The following is a 21,672-nucleotide window of genomic DNA, read 5'->3' on the forward strand; positions in this document are numbered from 1 at the left end:
AAGCATTCTGTTCTTTCCAAATAGTGGTTATTATTTTTTAACTTCTAATTATTGTGCATAATATTGGATTATATCACATACAAAATTTAGTTTATGACACCTATAAAAGTAGATCCATGCCTATGTAAAAGCATTAAACCACGATTTTTTTCCCCTATGTCTGTTTCTGTAAGTTGGAAGTTTAGATAACAAAAAGCTTTTATTTCCTCCTTTTTTTCTAAGATTTCTGGACCTTTTTTTCAAACCAAAGTGCCTAAAAAGATCCTGCCAGCTACCTAAAATTGTTACATTTCTACTTATTTAATTTTTGCATATTTGAAGTTATTAATTGATTTTATTGTGTATTTAAGTGAAAATATTTGTGAATATGTCTGTGCAAGTGTTTCTGCTGTTATAACTTCATAGAATCAGGAAAATATTGGTTGGAAAGGACCACTGGAAATCCTCAAGACCATTTGTCCACCCAAAATGGGGCTATCACCAGCACTGCGTCAAATTAGGCCTTGCTTTGTCTAGTTTAGTTGTAAAATCTTTCAAGAAGAGATGTTCCACAGCCCCTCTTGCTCCTGTGCTGCATCACCCTTATAATGGAGTAGTTTTTTCCTGATGTCCAGTCTTAAATACTATCATGCAATTTTTGGTTGTTGCCCCTTTTTTGATCTGTCGCTCCTGAAGAGAGTTTGCTGTGGTCATCTTTGTAAATCCCTGTAAACGACTGTAGGCTGCCAACAGAGCAGCACCCCTTAACCTCCTCTCTGCCAGACAAAACCAGCCCTACTCCCTCAACCTCTCCTCCTAGAAACGTGCTCTGGACCCTGACGCTCTTGGTAGCTTTCCTCTGAGCCCTCTTCAGTTTCTCCACATTCTTCTTGAAATCTGGGGCCCAAAACTCAAGCCAATATTTTAGGTGCAGCCTCACTAGTGCCAGGTAGGGAAGGAGAATTAATAATTTCCCTTGGCGTGCTGGCCATTGTGCTCCTAACAATCCAGTATGTGGTTTGGCAGACTTGCAGTAACAGTGGGCAGTGCTCAGTGAAAGTGCTTGTGTTCAACCTGGCCTCCAGTATGACCTCCACGTTCTCTCCCTCAGGGCTGCTACTCAACCTGTCAGATCTCAGCCTGTATTGAGCCATGGTGGTTGCAGACATTTGCACTTGTTGACCTTCAAGATATTTCTGTTGACTCAGTCCCTAAGTTTCTCAGAATCCTCTTCTTCCAGGAGATGAAATAAGTAGTGGCGTTTGAGTGTGGTTCTGAGTTTAGATAGATAGCTTCTTTCTAGATTCAATAAATTAGAGTTGTTTCCTTTTTCACTAAAGGAAAAAAGTCTGTGATTTTTTAATATATTATTTTCTCTATGTTCCTTAGTAGAATCACATAATTTCTCTGTTTTGCAGATGTATGATAAATATATTCAGTATTTTGATATGACTGACCATTCTAACAGTAAGCATACCATCAACGGCAATTATTGTTTGGATGGCAGCAGAAGGATCCAAGTGCAGGGTGTTCTTCTGCTGTGGTTCTTGTTTGGCTCCTTATGTCTGTTAGAGCAAGAGTCCAGTTTTGCCACTCACATATTTTGCTCTGAGGACTGGCTCTTGGCTGCCTGAACATGCTGAGAATCACCTGATCAAAAAAAAAAAAAAAAAAAAAAAAAGACCACCAGGTTGGGGCTTATTGTAAAACAGCTTTTTGAAGAGTTCTCTGTGTTCTCTAAAGAGAGCAAAAAACCTTTTTCCTAGAATAAAATATGGCATTTTCAGAAAAATTCCTTGATCCATACATAATAGGCATAACATATCACTGTGCATTATGCTTCCTATAATTATGCTAACATGAGCCTGGGTGGAGAGAGTAATTTCTTATTTAACTGTCCCTGACAAATGACCAAGCCTTTGAGACAAGTTAGGCTAAATCATTTGTTTTTCTGAGGCAATCATTCACTTACCTCACAATACCTATCCCAAGAGGTGGTTATGTGAATTACCAGGACAAGAAAACCACCAAATTCTACTTGACTACAATAGAGTGCCTTATCTTATCCATTCTTTGCATCTTCAGGTAAAGTATGGTTTCTTTCTCTTAATATGAACTCTCACATTAGTTCTGTCTTGGTGTACTTTCCACAAAATTCTGTCTTGTAGATGCATCACGTTTTGTTGTTGTATTAGGCATAAAGCATCAGGAAAGATAACTGGCACCTCTAAAGATTACTGTATTTTCTTCAAGCTTTTGACTTGCCGTTTTTCAGAAGTGCACTGGGCTGCACTGGAAGAAACAGCAGCAAAGTTTATCACACGACAGAACAGCTCGTCTAGCCTAGTATGTCAGAATGTATTTTTGAAATAGTAAGTGAATGCTTCTGCTTTGGTTGCAATGTCATTAGCAGGTGCATGCTACAGCTAGACAATATTATTTGACTGTTTCTTCCTCTCCCTTCCTCCCCAAACAGAAAAAATGTACAGGTCAGAGCTGAATAAAACATTTACTAATTTCATTTCATTTACTAATGTCAAATTCTGTGACTAGTTTAAATTTTTAAGAAACATTTCTTCGCATTCTGTATGATGTTTTTTTCCAAACTTAGTTCAGTACATACGGCTTTTCAGGGATACGCAGGTAGATTCTATTCCAAGTACTTTTTGTAAGTTTTTCCCTCCAGAGTTCCTGCTCCATGCAGGTTCCTATGACACAAAGTGTCAGTCGGCCATGAGTTTGTAGCACTACACATTATTTATTTTTTACTTTATTACCGTAAACCCTTTCTATCACATCTTCTTTCCCACATGTACACGATGCAGCTCAGTGCCAGATATGCAAAACTCCTGCTATTCCATTCTCAAGTGTGTCTTGAGTGCAGTCTGGCAATTGTTGAGTTTCACCAGATTATGCAGCAATTAAGCTGAATTTAGTAAAGTGTGTGTGAGAGAGAGTGAAATAGATCAGTTTAAATCATACTTTCAGACTATCAATCAAAAAATATTATTTTCCTGGAGTTGAAATTGGAGGGATGATAAGAGCTCCTGAGAATTAGAAAAAAAAAAAACTTAAATTATGCCTTGCATTTTATTGTGTGTGTAGAACAAATGTGATTTACGTCCTTTAAAAGATCTTGCTCTTACACACCAAACACCATCAAGTCAGTTAAACAACTGACTATGTATATACAAATATTTGTTGCAGATACCCCCACCAAAAGGCAGTAGAGGCTCTTAGATAAACCCCCAATTAACCATTTTATTACAGATCACAAGTAAAATGCAAGTTAGGCAAACTGAATAAAATGTGAAAATAATTTTTAATATTATTTGATTTTTCATTTCTTTCATTGGGACCAAAATCTTTGACGTTTTGCTGAATGACACAAGATTCCCATTTGTTAAGATTGAGTGTAATAGGAAGAATGTTGAGGGGACTGAGATACAAAAAACTTGTATTTCAGACACTTGTTGCAAGAGACTCTGAAAGTAGATAATGATTTTTGTATTGAAAAAATGATAATATAAACATTTCATAAGAGTTTCAAGAGGGATACCATAAGTGGAGAATTTAAATATTAGCAGCTATTGACAGAAAATACAGTATTAGGATACTAGTGCCTATCTTTGTATTTTTCCTCCCTTTGCCTTTGACATTTGAAAGTGTTTGAAAAAAGAAGTATCGAAAAAAAAATCAATATGACTAAAAAAATCCTAGTAATTCACCACCCTTCCCCTTTAGCAGATATAGAGCATTTCAACAAAGATTTACAGGTAGCAGATATTTCTGGTATTTAAAATACAGTTTCACAGTAAAGGCAAAACAGTTTTGATTTTTTTGAAACAAGGAGAGATAAGTATGTATTTTCTTCTGACATCAAAAGCTTTTGAATCCTACTTTCTAGACTTGTGTTAGCATTAAATCTTTTCTATAAAATGCTTGCAGGCTTGTAGGCTTTTTACTCACTCTGGAAAAGCCTTGGTCTACTCTTTGTGAATGAACCCTGTATGTGGATGTAGGGATGTGGTAAACAGTCACGATACTTAGCATTTTCTCCAGCTCAAATCTTTCTTCATCCATTCATCTTTTTTTTTTAAAAGGTCACTGAGATACTATTGTGATAGATGACCTTATAAAAATCATGTGGCTACAGAAAGCTACATTATAAAGGAGGAATGTTGAACACTGCGTCCAGATGTTGCTTAAAATAGGTTTTCAGATATAAAGAAACAAATATGAAAACATTAGGGTAAACATAATGATTGTACAAATTCTTCCTTTAAAGCAGGAGGAAAAGGAAGGGAAATGAGGTCACATCTATTTTGATAGTGCTTTTAAAAGGAAGAGGAAGGGAGAAAGACAAAAGAAAGAGGTGTTAAAATGTAGTGGTGCTCCAGAATGATTGACTAGAAGAAGTGATCTCAAAGACAAGAAAGACAAATACAGATGATTTAGCCTTCCGTGTGATCAGTGTACGATTGTTTCTTGCTGCCTCATGCTTTGTCTACTCTATTTCCAAATGTTCTTGCCTTACAGAATTATGTCTCTGTTGGATAGATTTCAGTCTCATGAAATGTTTTGCTACTATTCAGCTTATTACCTTCATTTTATACTATTGTTATTTTCTTGGAGTTTCATTCTCCCTGTACCATGCTAAATAAAGATTTTCTTCCTCAAGATCTGTAATCTTGAGATATTCATAAAACCATATTTATATCTTGAGATATTCATAAAACCATTTTTATTTAGCCATTTTGGACTAATCTGTCGTCCTAAAATAAGTTTTTCGTATCACTCTTCCATCTCTGAATATCCTGTTTGTCATTATCATTTTGGTTACAAGATTGCTAGACTTAGGGTGATTTTGCACCCATGATTGCATCAGACTCACATAGGGTACATGGTGAAGGTGATGGACTTGGTTAGTGTGAAGTATACCGGTAAACTTTCTTGGTCATCCAATATTGCTTTGAATCCCATGTTCCTTCAGGTGCAAGAAATATATACATGATCAAGGCTGTTGTGACTGACAGCATCTCCTCCTCAGAGACAATCGTTTCTTGTCAGAGGAAAAGGGCAGGGGCAAGGGACAGTTATTTGGTCTCCCCCTGCCCCGAAGGCAAAAAGTTGCTGAATTTGAGAGAAATTTGTATTTTTGTCAATTAGCTTCAGAACATTCTTCTACACAGTTTCTTCTCAGTGAGACTGCCATTAATGCAGCATAAATGAGATTCAGTATATCTGTATTAGGAATGCATATTTATTTTAAAGTTAAATGTTTTGAAGTTATTTAAAGTTTCATACCTGCTTTAGTTAATTTTGATTAATTTAGATACAAAATAATGTGGGTAAAAGCATAATAAAACTTAGCAGTTCTGTGGAATTCCATTTATGAAATATTTTATAGATGTTCACTAGTTATGATCATGCAACTTCTTAGAAGTTGGTTAAAAGTATATAATCTTTTTTTAAAGGAGGGCATTGTCCTACTTTTTTTAATGGTCTGTGTTGGTTGTGTTGGTATATGAGTAACCAAGTTTAAATTCCTGCAAAGTCTGAATTTATAAAATGCTGATGATACATAACTTTGAACTCCCTGGGAGTTCAGTAACCCTGAAGTTCAGGCCATAAGGATTCCATCATTGGCTACCCAAAATCAGAAGTTAAAAAAAAGCGCCTTAGTTAATTTCTTTTTAAAAAAATCCCAACCAACCAACCAAAACAAACAAACAAAAACCCCTTTGGCTATAATTCAGCCCTCTAGACCCCTAGACCTGCAGTATAGCACCAAGTTAAGATTACAGATATTTCATTTATTGTATCACATTTTTTTACATAATCATGATTTTATGTGTTCAGATGAAGAGTATTCATTGTGAGACTAATTGGCCTAAGCTGCGGTGTTTTGTCTTGTAGCAGTATCTGTAATGTGATAGATACTTTCCAGAAAGAAACAACAAATTCAGTCTCTGCTAAAAAATTGCATAATGTAGACATTATCTCTTCAGTAAATTGCAAAAGAAGCAGGACAAAGTGTTAATATTTTTCATATTTCACAGAAAAATTAAAGACGAAGCAAAATTAGCTATGTGTTAAAGAAGTGACCCAAGAATATGTTACATATGCATATTCAGAGTGTTGTGCTGCCATCCAGAGGGACCTTGAAAGGCTGGAGAAGTGGGCTAGCAGGAACCTCATGAAGTTCAACACGCAGAAGTGCAAAGTCAGTCCTGCACCTGGGGAGGAACAACCCCACGCACCAGTGCAGGGCTGGAGGTCACTCAACCTGGGGGCTTGAGCAGGGGGGTTGAACCAGATGACTTCCAGAGGTTCCTTCCACCATCAGCCTTTCTGGGATATTCCAATGTGCTGCTCTGTGTAAGTGCTATGTTCATGAAATTACTATGGCCCAAATTTCACTGTTTTCTTTATGGAACTCACAGTGGCTATTAGCATCAGGTCATGGCAGCTGATGACCATCTGGAACAATTGAAGCCATAAGTATATTTGGCCAGTTACAGTGAAGAATTGCCAATCTAAAACTCATTATTGGTGTTAGAAATTGTCATCATTAATTGAAATTTAAAAAGTACTCTTTTATTTCTTTTTTTGTTTTCCTTTTAAATCTTCTGTGTCTCACAACTTTAACTTGCTGTTGGTATTATAAGGTTTAATTTATATACATATATGCCACGTACAAAAATAAAGGAAATCGTAGAAAAGCATGTTTTGTGTGTTCAGTGTTGCAAGATGTTCTATAAAGCAGCATTACCGCATGAATTAGTAGGTGATAGGTAACTAACATAATACACATATATATAACCCGAGGATGATAATTATTCCATTAGTGTTACAGTTGGAATTAATGCCTCTCCAGCAGACCAATAACCAGTAGGTGAGAATGGTTGTCACAGATGCCATTGTGCACCCACACTGTTTATTGTGGACGAGATTCTTATTATTGCAGAAAAAGTAAATGCTTGCTGGTTTTGGCTAGCAGATTACTTTTGTTCTTAACTTTAACAAATTGTTTTTTCAACTGGAATTAGGAGGCTTGGCCCATCACTGTATTTCTCTGGGCTTTACTTGCTTTGTCGTTATCTTGCTTTATATCACAGGATCAAGAAATCCAAGACGATATTTTTTACCCAAATTTGTTCTTGCATTTTTGTGTCCTGAAGATGATGGATGAGATTACTTACTGCATTTCTAAGTTGCTTTTATCATACACTTCTCAGGCAGGGAACCGACACTTGTAAATTCTGAAAAGCTGCCTTTGGAGTGGGAGAGGGATCTTCTATTCCTAGATTTCTCTATTCTGCTACTGATCAAACTACCAGTTACCCTCACGTATCCAATAACTTAGCTCTTATTGGCTGCTTGGTAGTATTTGAGTGTCATTTGAGTTTTGCTTCTTTTTTCGATTGGCCTGTTTTTTCGTCATGCAGACCTAGTTTTACCTGATATATAGATCCCAATATGTTCTAATGGGAGTCACTGGGAGTGCTTGTGTTTAATTTTTTGCATCCAGCTTCCTGTGACTGGATGTTCCTGGTGGGAGTAACACAGATGTCATTAACTTGCTGAAACTTGGTTTTCAATTTTTGTATTGTTTCAAACTCCATTGATTATGTTTGCCTGTTATACTAATAGTTGCTTTTATGGTATGTGTGTTAAAAATGTATCTGAATTGGATGTACATGTATAGAATTGGTATAGGTATTTATATGTGGATATAATATAGTTAAAATAAAATATCAGAAAGTCATGATGAAATTCAGAACTCTGATCTTCGGATTCCCAGTTTGGTGACCAGTCCACTGGAACTTCTATAAAACTGACATTATTTTTAATACAGAGATTTCCTTTTAAAATCAAATTGGTTTTGACACTGTGATTGCAGTAAGTAACTAAGGACTTGCTCTTCTTTTGTGCTAAGTATGCTTTCGTCTACCTGATTTTAGGGACTATTGGGGGCTGCTAGGATTGATCCTGAGTAAACACTTTTATTAGGAATTTAATTCTGTAGAGTGCTGAAAATCTTCTTTTCCCATTGGATGCTACTGAAGGTTGCTAGGCACCTCAAGGGGTTAGTGACTATCACAGCTTGCTTAGCACATGGTACTACATATGTCACTTGCAATCTCCGAGTAGAACAGACTTCTACTGCTGTCACTGTAGATTATTCTGTGGGGTTTCGGGGTTGTTTTGCTGCGCTTAGAATGTGAGTCCATCCCTTATAAAATGGTAACATTCTGTGGATGGGGACTGCTGGATCCAGCAAAAACAAGTCACTGAAGATGTGGGAAGAGGAAAGACTTGAGATTTTTGTATAATAGCAATAAAAATAATTGGTGTCCTGAACATTTCATAGAAAACCTCTCCAGAACATCAAACCAGTCAATGACTCAGCCAGTGTGACAGTAATAATAAATCTTAATTTTCTTACTAGCTTTGTTAGGTCCTTGTTCTTTTAACATTGTTTGTTGTGACATGTGCATTCCCACATACTCTGTGTAATGCCAGCAGTATACAGGATGCACTTACCACAAAATAAGCGTGTCCCCAAAGCCTCAGGGCGTTGAACTGCCCTTTTGTTCCATGTACCCTATTGCAGAACTACTCACAGAATGACATGCTTTACTGCGTGTCACCTTATTGCTTTATTATTAGCCTTCATAAAGGTCAGATGGGCCTGACTCAAATTCATGAGGAAACAATGCTCTACAAAGTTGTTTTTCCTCATTTTCTCTCTACTGGAGAGGTCTGCAACAGTATTTTTGATATCATGTGGAAAGCAGAGAACTGTTTTCAATTCCCATTGTGGTAATCAATGAGATGTAAAATTGCAGCAGTTCCACGCTGCCTAGAGCCTCTCCTGACAAACCTCGTTTGGTTTGTCAGAATGCATAAAGCACTCATAAGACCGTAGCATTAGTTCTATTTCTCTCTGATGCGAATGAGCACAGAAACAAACCAGCTCTTAAGGAGACATTTTCATTTGCTTAAATAACCCTGCCATGGCTGCAGTACAGCAAAATCTTTCTGCGCTATGCATATTTCTTAGTATGGGAATAGGAACCATTACCTGTATGTGTGATACAAAAAGCAATAAGCCTGTGGACTGGCTCAATAATTATTTCATTTCGGAAAATGTCATTCCCACATAGAAAAAGGTAGTCAAGGTAAGAGTCTAGGTATGCTGTATTTTTTAGCATATTTGTGACTACTCAGGAAAGATACATTTGTCGCTGTGCCGCTGTCTGTGATCATCTGGAACTTAAGGAAGATATAATGTAGAACTTGCATCCTCCTTTTCCAAAACCAGAGAACTCTTTCACCTAAAGTAAAAGAAATTTTCTAGACACTAGCAACTCTAAGCCTTTGAAAGAAGTAAGCAAATCAATTGAATCATGAATATATAAATTCATTTGGTAGCTGCTTAGAAACTATTTTACAGCCTGTATTTAGGAGGAAGAAACTCTCAATGCTGTATGTTTTGGAAGTATGTGGAGTATGGCATATGTCCAAAAAAAAAAAAAAAGGAAAAAGTTTAGCCACAAAATATTTTCAGATGCGTGTCATTATAGATGGAGTGATTGGGTAGCTTCTGGCATTAGCAATGGTCTATGCCTCTGATGCAGAGAACTACCGTCATCCCTTATCAGTTCCTTGGAGTTGTTTATAAAATGTTCTGTTCTCATTCCCTTTGCTACTGGAGCAAACATCAGTTTTGTATAATGGCATTTCTCTTGACTACCTTAGCCGATAAGTGAAGAATTGAATGAATGTTTGTAAGCGAGGTATTCTTTCTCTGCACTGGTTACTCTTTTAGCATAGAAATTAAGGGGATTGCAAGTTTCTATCTCATTCCGGAACTATATGTGCATTTTCTTTATTTTGCTTAATGTTAATTTTCTAGTGAATAAATATGAATAAAAAGGCAACAGCATTGTCATTTCCAAGCTTTCACAAATTGTGTTAAGATTCTTTGCAGCGAGAAAAAAACAATAATCGTGAATGTCATTTAAAATTGGGATTGTGTGGTAGTTTAGGGATATGTGCTTCAAGTATTCCAGCTACTCTTTCAACTAGCAAGTCAGCAGAATATAAGTTTTCACCTCATGACTGGATTGCATGATTAAGATTTAGGAAAATGCAGACTTTGGAGATAACAACATGTACAATCTGCCAAGAGAATAGATGGAGAGATGGATATTTTGGAATCACTGTCTCCACGTGATTGTGTCAGGAGCTCAGTTGCTGTAACTCATCAATTGTGAGTTCTGGGCCACAGGTTGGGAGAAATGTATCAGGGAAAATGTGGAGAATGATCTGAAAAGAAAAGGTCTGAAATTCTTCCTGAGAGAATTTAACAGTTCTCTTAACCACTAAAACCAGTCTTAGACAAAGATGTGTCACAAACATGATTTTCTCAAAACTTCCATTTCCACTTCTGAAGTCTGATAGCAGCATCATTTGTTGCGTTTGTGTTTTTTTAAGGGTTTTTAATTGCTTGGGTACAAAAATCTGCTTCCCAAGTTGAAACTTGGCCTCATTATGCTGGATCCCAGCCAAGGAATAAATTTTATTTCTGGAGAGCATTTGAAGAAAAGGGTTTTTTTGTTTTTAAGTTTCACATTTATAGAGATATTTTTATAGCAAAAATCAGGTTCCTTCTTTAATACTTTGATATCTTACTGAAATTTTGCTGCCTGTGGATTGTCATTTGAATTAGTGGTTTGAATGGTTTGGAAAGTTCCATAACTTTTTGGTGCTAGACGCATTCTTTTATTCTTATTCTTTGCATTCAGGACTTCAGTACAGCTATTGTGGATTTCCTTATGTTACTGAATACAAGAGTAAAATATGGTCCAGATTTTATTTTATACCGTGCGTTCTGAACTCTGTCCCCTGGTCCTGTGTTCATTGCTGCCAGACAAGTTAAGCAGGTCTACAGCACAATTACCTGTTCCGTGGAGAGATTGTCCCATGAGTTCCTGTACAGTACAGTGCTGTACTGCTGCAGTCACACAAAGTGTGACTATTTTTTCTTTCTTTTTCACTTTCCCTAATCTTGGATAAAAATAGCCTTTCATAGGAAATGTTATGAAAGTTCAGACAGAAATTGAAAAAGTTTATAGCCTATAATCATTTAGGTAATATCTATAACAATCTTTTTAGGAGGTTAAAAACACTGAAGATGTGGTAGAGCTCAGTCAGGTCTTCCCTTTATCCTTCTCGAAATATGACGAGGCAACCAAGAATAAAAAGCAGCGTTTTTGTCTCCTGTAGATTTAGTTGAGCTTAAATTAAGCTTTAAACTCTGTTCAAAAGGTATTCACGCTTTGAGTATGCTGTTGAGTAGAACATAATTGTTGTTTTCTGGGGTGTCTTCGAGGATACTAATCAATATATTATATCTAGTATCCATAGATACTTTCAGGTCTTTGAAATACTCTAGTAAACAATGTCTAACATAGACTGTAAAGACTAGAATTGATTTCCAGGCCAGCTTCAGGTTACTGATCTTGAAGTGTTTGTACCTTTTATATGGTCTGGTTACAAAAGTATTAATCCCAGTTAAAGAAATCAGAACTCAGTACTACCCTTTCAAAGTCAGATCGCCAACTTGTGTACTCTTCTTTTCCTTCTAGCCCCAGAAGTTTTACATAGCTTGCAAACATAGCTCTGCTTCAGGCCCATGAAGTCTAGCAAATAGACTTCTTTTCTGGAGAGCTGAAGTTCAGCCCATCAAGCTGAAGCAAGGAATTGAACTGAGTTTCCCTATTTCCTTGCAAATGCTCTAACTGCTAGATTATATGTAAAAGAAGAATGCTTGCAGTCCTGGTCTTTTAAATAACCAGCTTCGTTCCCTAGGGTGTGTGAGTACCCCAGATTTTTAATTATCTTAGGCAGAATTTTCATGGATTATTACACATGCATTGCACTGGATCTAAAAAAGTAGACTAAATATAAGTGTAGAATAAAAAGTAAGAAAAAAATGAGGACATTCCTACAAGTACCGCAGTTCTTCATTTGCAATCAAAAAAGGGGGCGTCAATGTATAGATAATTCAGGTACAGCTGTCATTCACAGACAATATAAATTAATACTCCGGATGGTAAAATTTGCTTGCAAAAGTTTCTAAAAGGCTGAACCAGATAACCTGCTTGCAAGTCTAAGTTGAGAGACTTTATAAGGCCTGCTAGATGCTAACTTTACTTGATTCCAAATTTACAATCTGAAAATGCCTATATTTTAGGGCACTGGATTTTCTGGAGAGAAAAATTTACAAGTTGAGTCCATATATCTTAAAGAGGACTCATAAAACTGGGCAGATAGTGAAGGTAGTATTTTTGAAAATGTCAGCTCTGCCTTTGGTTACGTTTGTGCCATTTTCTATCAGTTTGTTTCATTATGCTTGCGTGCATACTACTTTTGCATGAATCTGGTTTTGGCAATTTTGGAAAACTGAAGTTTTGATCTGGAACTGATAGCATTTTTCACCTAATGCTAATCAGTATAACAGGAAGAAAGCAAACATCCCTGGTAGAGATGTGGTAACTCTTCCCTTTTCACCCTTCTGAGGGAATAGAACTAGTTTTAAATTGGAGGTAATTTCCAAATCATGTCCTTTTTAGAAGAAAGAAAAGGATTTTGATGTTCTTTCCAGGTCTAAAGCCCCAGTTTCTTTTCCCAAAGACATTCAGAGACTTTTCTGGCCTGTTTCCATCTGGATCATCCATTCTGAACCACCAACATTCTACTATATGACCAATCACACATAATCAATCTGTCAATGTATGGGTTTTCATTATTTGTACTTATATTTATTTTTGGAAAATTATTGAAAACATCATTATTAGCAGGGAAATAGGTCATTATTTTATGAACAATTTACAGACGGGAAAGCAACTGATATTTTTAACTGCTTTGCTATATACTAGTAGACTATGCTGTTGCAATAGCACTCAGTGAAAATCTTTTGATCTTTAATCTCTAGTGGCTCTACACTGATTGTTTTGTGGGTTTTTTTTAAGTTTTCAAGAACAACTTCAGGATTGTTCCCTGTTCTTTTGCAGGTAACAGTGCATTGCACATCCCAGTAACGCAAGCTTCAGCGATTTCTACTCAATATGTTGCAGGCAATATCAGTTATGCATCAGTCCCTTCTTGTCAGTCTTCATTTTATATTCACCTCTTTTCATATAAACTTAGAAATTAGTTTAGATGTAATACATGCAAATAGCTAGTGACACACTCTTGACGTTCTTATCAGTGCTTTTACTTAGCACGCTCTTGTATTTTCTTACTCGCTTGTTTATTAGAAAAAGGCAACAAGCTCTATAACAAATAGTATATAAAACCACCTTTGAAATCCAACTCATGTATACCTTTATGTGATCTATGAATTCAACACCGTGCACATTTCATAAGGAGAGAGCATTTTTTGTATCACATATGATGATGTATTGATAGTATGGTAAATTGCTATAGGTTGAAAATGAGAGTTTAGTTCTATTAGACCCAATGCGGATCTTATTCAAAAGCAGTATCTGAGGATTTTGCTGTCTGAGATTGATATTACTAAGTACAGCTTAACACTTAATTAATATTCTTCTTAAAATGTGTATTTTGCCACAAATTTACAAATTCAGAAAACAATATGCTTCATACGTGACTGCTGGACAATATGTGTAATGTCTTAAAAGTAAACTATTTTGTGTGTTGCTCTATGGCAATCATTCGATCAATTTAGCAAGAATTCATATAATCATAATGACTGCGTAGGTGTGTGTTTTATAATGAGGTGTACGGTTGTATGAGCATCACTCCCTCTGTTGGGTGGAACTGGAATTACTCAAGAGATGTCCCACACCGTAGTTCCACCAGATAAGCGAAGCCATATTTACTTCCAGAGTATAACTATCTGAGTTCTAGTTTGCCTCTCCTGTTAATTTCATGAGAGTCCTTTGTCCAGAAAAATTACTATCATATAATCCGTGGATGGCTAAATGAATCATTAAGTTAAACAGTAAGCTATCAACTGAAGTTGTATTATTCTTGATAAAGAGGGCTCCACTGTTTATTTTGAGTTGGCAAAAGCATGAATATTTAATTATTTCCTTGCAGTACCTATTGAATGCAGTTCGTCACTCTCCCCTTGCTTTAAGACTATGCGATCTTGTGAATTTCTGAGAAGATTTTCTTTTCCTGGAATTGTTCTCCCAGGTATCACAATGATGTGTGGCTATGCACATATAGTATAAGACAAATAATTTTCTTCATAAGACAAATCATATTCTTCATATCCTTCAGAAGGAAATCCGTCAGCTGAAAAGCAGGCGTCTTTGAAAAATCTTTCTTTTTGACAGCTCAGGGAAGAATTTTTTTTCCCATGTGTAACACCAGCAAGTGATGTTACCTTCTTTTGCAATACTTCGAGTGTACAAAGGGCAGAAAATAGATTAAATAATGGGTTAGGTCTTTTGTATTAATAATATATTTGAAACTCTCTGTATTTGGAAACTGTCTGACTTGGGAAATGCATTGTGACTAGGAAGTGTCCACATGAACTAGTGAGTAGGGGCATCCTGTAGCTCCTTTCAAGCTGTTGGCTTCCGTGCTTTGTTTTTGAAGCTGATTTTCATAAATTCACTTTGAATTAATGATTGAAAACTCTAGGAACTGGGCATTAAGTAGGTAAAAGATTCCTAAAATGATAAGATAAGTAACATATAAACCAGCAGAGGAATAGTATTTCATAGGAAGTAGGAATAATTCACTTACTTTATGATAATAATTAAAAATAATAATTATTAATATAATTACTAATAAAATTCTAGTTTTAGTTTTGAAAAGAAAACCCAACATTTTTAGATGCTTTTCAAAAATACAAACTTGTGTCTTTCTGTGATTAAAGTAGGGCTCTGGAACTCAAAATTGCTTTCTGAATTTTTCTGTGGCTCTCGGTCTTTTAAGACTGTCATCTTCCTTTTTTGTAGAGATAATGATCCTTGCCTACTCCTTTGACGATCCTACATTATGGTATGCAAAATTCCTTATAATTATTGCGCAGCTGAAACTATATCAGATACCCTAATAGAGAGGGAAAATCTAAGTCTAAAGCTAAGAGTTCAGTAGAATGCAGTAGCACTCGCCCTATTGCTTTGTAGACAACATGAGTTGGTTTTTCACCTAAGATTCACTTTTTTCTCTCTGGCCCACTCTCTGTTTCATTTCAGCCACACTGAATTTAGCAGTTGATGAAGTTGGCACTAATTTATTTATTTCGCTGTATTTAAAATTCTAGGCGACACTATCAAATGTTCTTCACTTCAATCTCTTTTCTTTCTGTTTGTGAATGTCACACTGTGTTGTACAAACACAGCAGGGATGAAAGCTAACACAAATGCATATTTGTGTCTACAGCACAAAAATGTGTATTTATAGATGAACAAACCAGGTCAAATCTCTCATAGTAAAAAAAAAACCACTAAACAGGCATTTGTCAGATGCGTATCTGAAGACTATTATTAGTAGTCAATAGAACTGATCATAAAATGGGGGGAATACTGGCAGGGGGAAATATTTTTAATGACATTTTGTGTTTATAAACACACAGACACTCACATTAAAAAGACACTAGACCTGTTTTTCACACTGTGCTGTTGCTCTGAAATGAATCACCCACAGCTTTGTATTAGTTAGACTGAATAAGACAAATAGTCTAGAAGATTGGTTCAACACGGATTAACTTGTTTATTGATTAGATGCACAAAAACATTTCCAATCAATAATGTAACTATATGAGTGAATTTCTTTACTGTAGCAGATCACACAGAAAAGTTGAGAATATGATTTTAGAAATTGGTGTTTATACCTTAACTCAACTTGTTTTGGAGAGATAGCCATGCAGAATTACCTAATCTCCATCTGCTTAACTCAAACGCAGAAGTATAAAAATATTAGCATACCAGACACGCAACTATTCTTTGTTTTGTTTCCATCTGGCATTCTTCAAAGAAGAAAAATGAGAAGTGCAGTATACACAGAAATTATAGGTCTCATGCAGGAGAATAATCCTTACTCAGGATTTCACTAAGCTAAAAGATCAGGAAAAAATGTAGTTACGACCTTGCAATAAATAATCAAGGTTTATGGAGTTTTGGCCAATTCCTTAGTGTAAAAATGTTCTATTCTGATAAGCATGTAAAATAAAATAGAGCTCTGAAATAGTAGAATATGTCAACAACTGAAGAGAATGAAAGCTGGCAAGAATGCCTGTTCAAATCACCAAGAAAACACCAGTAGCTAGTTTTACTGCACAGTGAGTCAGCAGTTATTCAGAGGTGAAATTTAACTTAACTTCTTCATATTTATTGGTAGTACAGAATTTGTATAAAGATATCTATCTTTGTTTAAGAAACTGTCTGGAGTAGCATTTTCTCTCTGTACCCTCTGGGACTGTGGAAAGTCTTATGTGGACGTAGCACACTGCAATTTTCCTTTTTATTAACTTTACCCTTACTTGTTACCTAACATGTAAATACCCAGAGCTCACACACATTTTTACTAACAGCTTGCAAGTGATTAGGATTCATAAATAAAAGCATCTAATGCTATTTCACATGTCCGAGGGTATCCAAGACTTCCACAGGAGCAGGCAGATGAGACATAGGATCCACACGAAACCTGTGCTCTTCTGGAATGGCAACTCAGGGCCAGACATAGTAACATAGAGTACCTAAAATAACCTCCTTTCTTTTGGCAGTTGAATACTACCCTGTTAGTGATATTTATTAAAAATAGCAGGAACTGTGTAGCTGTTTGTTCTCTTCTGCTTATTTATTTTATTTACTACGTCACCATGGTAGCACATGCTACTGTGTTTATTTTTTCTTTAATAAGTCTTCCTTTTATTGCAGCCTTTTTCATCCCTTTGCAATCTATAAAAAATAACGGCTTTGTGAACAATTACTAAAGCCTGATTATAACTTCAGTGAGTTTGTGTTACTGCCATAACAAATTTTTAGAAAATTTTAAAACATTTTAGACCCAATTTTGATCAGTTACTGGCATAAGTCTGAAGTAAAATCAGTGCACTTGAAATGAGGAGCTGAGCACTGTAACTGTTGATTGTTTTAAAAAGATTTCTTTCTGTTCTCCTTGGTGAGTCATTCAAGAAAAGATTATACTTTTATATTAACAATAATGTTCCTTTCATATTTTTCCTCCTAAAACTTCATTTTCCTCATAACGTCCTTTGTCCAAACCTTTTTTAACATTTCATTTTGTTGTAGTCTATATCCAGAAAACGAAGCCATTTTGCACCTCTCTCTTTTCTTTTGAGGAACAGAAAAAGGGAGGAAGATGGCCAAAATCAGTCTTTTTGGTATACCTCTTCTTTTGTAAGCATAAGTGCATGGCAGGTGAGATTTTTCCAGTGTAAATGTAGTAGTTTCAGTACCTAATTTTAGTCTTTGAAATTTAGGATAAGACTGCTTGCCACTTACTTTTCCATATATCTCAAGAGACTTCATTTTCTCTAGTTTTTGCTCGTTTCCAGAGGATTTCCTTTGGTAGCTGCTTTGGCACCATCCCCATTTTATTCATTGTGTAGGAAAGCCTATTATAACAATTTTTTATAAAAATGCATGAAAAAAATTCTTTCTCTTCTGTTGTCTATTTACGTGTTCTTGAACTTATTAAAGACAGACTTCTCACAGAAGTAAGTGAGAAAACAGACATCTAAGACTATGCTTCTGGTACTCTTCATTAGGTTTATTTTCAGAAAGTTTGGCTTAACATTGAAGAGCATATGAAATCATGGTCATACTTTGCAAGGGAGGGAAACAGCACCCACTCAATAATACGCTTTAATAATGATACTCTCTAAAAAATGAACATACGTATGGGGAAACTGCTTCTCAATAAGCAACTACTTAGTTCGGGATTATACTTGGAATTTATTTGTATTACAGTAACTCTCAGGAGTACAAATTGAGAGATTTGCTGGGAACTACAAACTTATGTCATTCTGTAGAATGACAGAGGTAAAGCAACTTAGAAAATTGTTTATAGTGAGTCCATGAATAGAAAAAGAAATCCCAGATCTCTGTTTACTCCCAGTAACTTTCTCCCTCCTGTTTAATGAATCATTTTGCACATTTCAGTTTCCATGGATGTTTTCACTGTTCATAAGTACCTCTGAAAAATGAAGCTCTTTTAACCAGCAGCTTATTTTTGAATAGTTTTCTAGCACTCGTGTCATTGCTTATGTTTGATTTCATTGGACACTGATATATGATCCAATATACTTCTTGTTTCCTGTTACAATATTAGGGAGATTTTTTTTTTAAATATACTTATTTCATACTATTAAATTTGGGGTAAATGATTATTGATGCCTAAGTATATGTAAACACGAAGATTTACAAATGCTTCCATAATCCTACAATTGTTGCAATGTTTAAAAGAACCTAATCTTTCTGTATATGGCTCTGTTGGTAAGAAACAGAAAGTGGAAGTTAGGAGATTTGGTTTCAGGTTCATGTTCTGTCACAGATTCCCTGTATGTTCTTTAACGACAAAACACAGCTACAGAACGACATAGTCAGAAAGAAGTGTAATGGAGTGATCAAGGCATATTGCTGTGTCTCAAGACACATTGGTTTGTTATGTTTCAGGCTTCACTTTGATCCAGAAGTAAATGGAAAATTTTCCATATGAGTTCAGGAGTCAGAAGTAGTGAGACACAAAAACCACATCAGCACCATATGACCGCAAGCTATGAAAACATTTGGCATGCCTTTACCACATCATTTGGAAGAACCTGTTAGGCTCTTCGGGACACATTTTTGACCACCTCTTTATCTTTTTTTTTTTTTTCCTTTCTGATTGGAGAAAAGGGCTGTGTTGGTCAGGGCATAAAGTATTTGCAAAGTGCTGCTTGAATAGAATTGGCAAGAAAATAAGTATTTTTTTATGTAGCGTAGGGATATTTTCTATGGCATCCTTAAATTTTGCACTAATAATAAAGGAAAAAAAACCCTGAGGAAATAGGCTCTTCCATGAAAAGCTGATGGCTGGTTCAGGGAGAGACAGTCCATATCCAGTTTCAAACTACTTATTATAATAATTAGTCCCATCCATAACTTCCAAACTGTCCCGCTTTGAGTCACAGACACAGCAGGAGATCAGTTTTAATCGCCATTTCCCTCCAGTGCTTGGATGATGCAGGAACTGCTGGTGACCCAGCAGAGCAGCACAAACTCTCTCTTCACGTTAAGTAAAAGCTCCAGGCGGCACGAAAACAGGAGCCTTACATAAACACCGAGTATTTCAGGGTAAAAAAGCTTATCAAAGAATCAAATCAACAGGGGAGGGCAAGAAATATCAGTGCCTATTACATCAGGAGCTTCCTACAGAGACTCAGCTTTTCTCTTATGGAGAGTGGGATTTGCTTAGTTCCCGAGCGATTTCAAGGAGGCAGGTACCTCTCTTTGCAAAACCAAGGACGGTGTCCTTCACTGAGACGCTGAGGTGACACGTTTGGAGTCCAGTGTTAGAAGGAAGGAACAAACGGCTCTTTGTTTCTGTATTCTCCTTATAGACGTTCTCATAAATAAATATATAAATGAAAACTCTCCAGAATTAGTATAGACTAAGAAAGCTCTGTGCAGGTTGCTAGGCAGCCGAGGCCAAAGGAAGAGAAAGCAGGCAGGTCTTTGAAAAACAGAATCAGTGACTTATGGGTTATCTAGAGTCACCATTTACTCAGTTGTCTTTTGTCGTAAACAAGAGACAGTAGGATTTATTTTTCTTTAGTAAATGAGCAATGTTTTTAAAAGATTTGAAGTAAAAGGCCTGTTTTATGCTTCATTCCTATCAGTGTTTTCAAGCTCTGAAATTATATGTATGATTATTATTTCTAATGTTTTCTAATTTATTCACTGACTGAAACAGGAATTTGGTGCAGTATATCCAGGCTATAACTTGAAAATTATTTAGCAGAGTAATTAATTGTTAAACTTTTGACCAATGTTCATTTCTACCACAATGTGCAAGTCAGAGTCTAAATGAAGGAAGTTTCCGATGATGGAAGGCACACCTTGCCCTCAAGAGGTGTCTGTGTTTCACTGTCGGTAATGACAGGGAAAGACCTAATTTCTACCACCATACCCTGTGTGATGTATGATGAAGCTACTCAGTACGGAAATATAGCGGTTACACCCACCCCCCTCCTGTTACTGCTAAGCATGCAGAAATACAGGCATTTCCAACAGGCAAGGTTTTCATATGCAAGATTAGGTGATCACATTATTGACTAATTGCTGCCTTTGAAATCTCTGCTTATATTTGTGTCTTAAAGTCTTCTTGAAATTAACTGTGCCTTCAGCAGCTGTACAAGTACATTGAGGGGATACGATAACCCTACAACTCCCCTCCCTTCTCAGCTGGTGTCACGACAGCTCTATATCATGTGTTAGTCTAGTTATTCTCTCCCAATGTCTTCAAATTATGTCTCTAGAAGATTTAATCGCTGCATCACAGTTTTTCAATATTTGTTTCTTCCACAGGGTGGATGCTGTGGGGGGGTCCAGGCAGCTCTGTGGAACAGTCTGCAATGGGCTAATAGGATGAGAAGGTCCAGGGGTAGTTTGGGAAACGAGGAGAAGCATCACCTCCCGAGACGGTAAACCTACCGAAAAGGTAATTCATGCTAGGATATTGTTATGCAGTCAGCTTTTGAGGCTCCAGGGATATCGCGGCTGGAATGCGTGGCAGAAAACTGGTACAGAATGGGAGCACATACCTTTGATGGTGTCTGAATGTTCATAGAGAGTCTCCTGAAAATCTTTCAAGAGCTTCTTAAACCACACTGAGTTTCAACTCCCTTCCCCATGTGAGGGAGAATTTGGAGGCTATATCTTCCAGGGGTGTTCTTGTCTTCCTGTGGACCTGTTAGAAAAAACAAATCACAAGTTTACAGTAACTTTTCAAGAAATTCCTTACAGGACTTAAAACTCATGAAAATGCCAGCTTATCAGCCATACAACAATTTAGCATAAAAAAATGTTGTTTCACAGGGAGAGTTAATGGCTTTATTTTTAACTGTACATAATCTTGTTTGGTTGGCTTATTCCAATCTCACCTTCCAGGCCTAACTATTGTGTTTGTGGAGACTCTCTTTCTCCCCTGAAGCCTTAACTAGGGATGTTTTTGTTGCTGCTTCAGAAGTCCAAGAGAATGTGCATCTGTCATCCCTCACTGTAACTGTAATGTTTCTTCCTTCATGTTAAGAGGTAGAGTTGAGCCATGAAGTACCAGAACATTAAGTTTCTCTGCTGTCCCAAAAGCTCAGCTATACGATGTATTTCTGAGCCCAGTAAACTTTCAGTATGTCCATGCTATGCACACATTTATTGGTCCTCAGCTAAAATTAAGTTTGCTGAACAAACAGATTTTGTCCCCTCATCCTAAACCAATCATTTCCCATGGTACTTTATGAAATATCTGACAGGCTGACTTGCTGCTTTCATTTATTAATGTGCCTTAATATATGCAGAGTGTAAGAATATTAACAATGGAAAATCACACTGGTAGAAAATAAAGTGGGATTTTTGATGCAAAAGTTTTCGTAAGGATCTATTCCTACATCTCATGAGACACCAAAAAAGCACA

The 21,672-nt window shown here is 36.4% G+C and overlaps 1 protein-coding gene across 1 annotated transcript in view; it reads left to right on the forward strand.

Moving 5' to 3' along the window:
• The window catches only part of LRRC4C (leucine rich repeat containing 4C), a 95,808-nt gene that overhangs the window by 20,921 nt on the left and 53,215 nt on the right, over positions 1–21,672 (forward strand). Inside the window, exon 2 of the mRNA XM_075152364.1 lies at positions 20,568–20,700. The gene's annotated coding sequence lies outside the window, so the exon portion shown is untranslated. The remainder of the gene's footprint in view (positions 1–20,567; positions 20,701–21,672) is intronic.

The sequence above is a fragment of the Calonectris borealis genome, chromosome 5 (assembly GCF_964195595.1).
Source record: "Calonectris borealis chromosome 5, bCalBor7.hap1.2, whole genome shotgun sequence".
Lineage (NCBI taxonomy): Eukaryota > Metazoa > Chordata > Aves > Procellariiformes > Procellariidae > Calonectris > Calonectris borealis.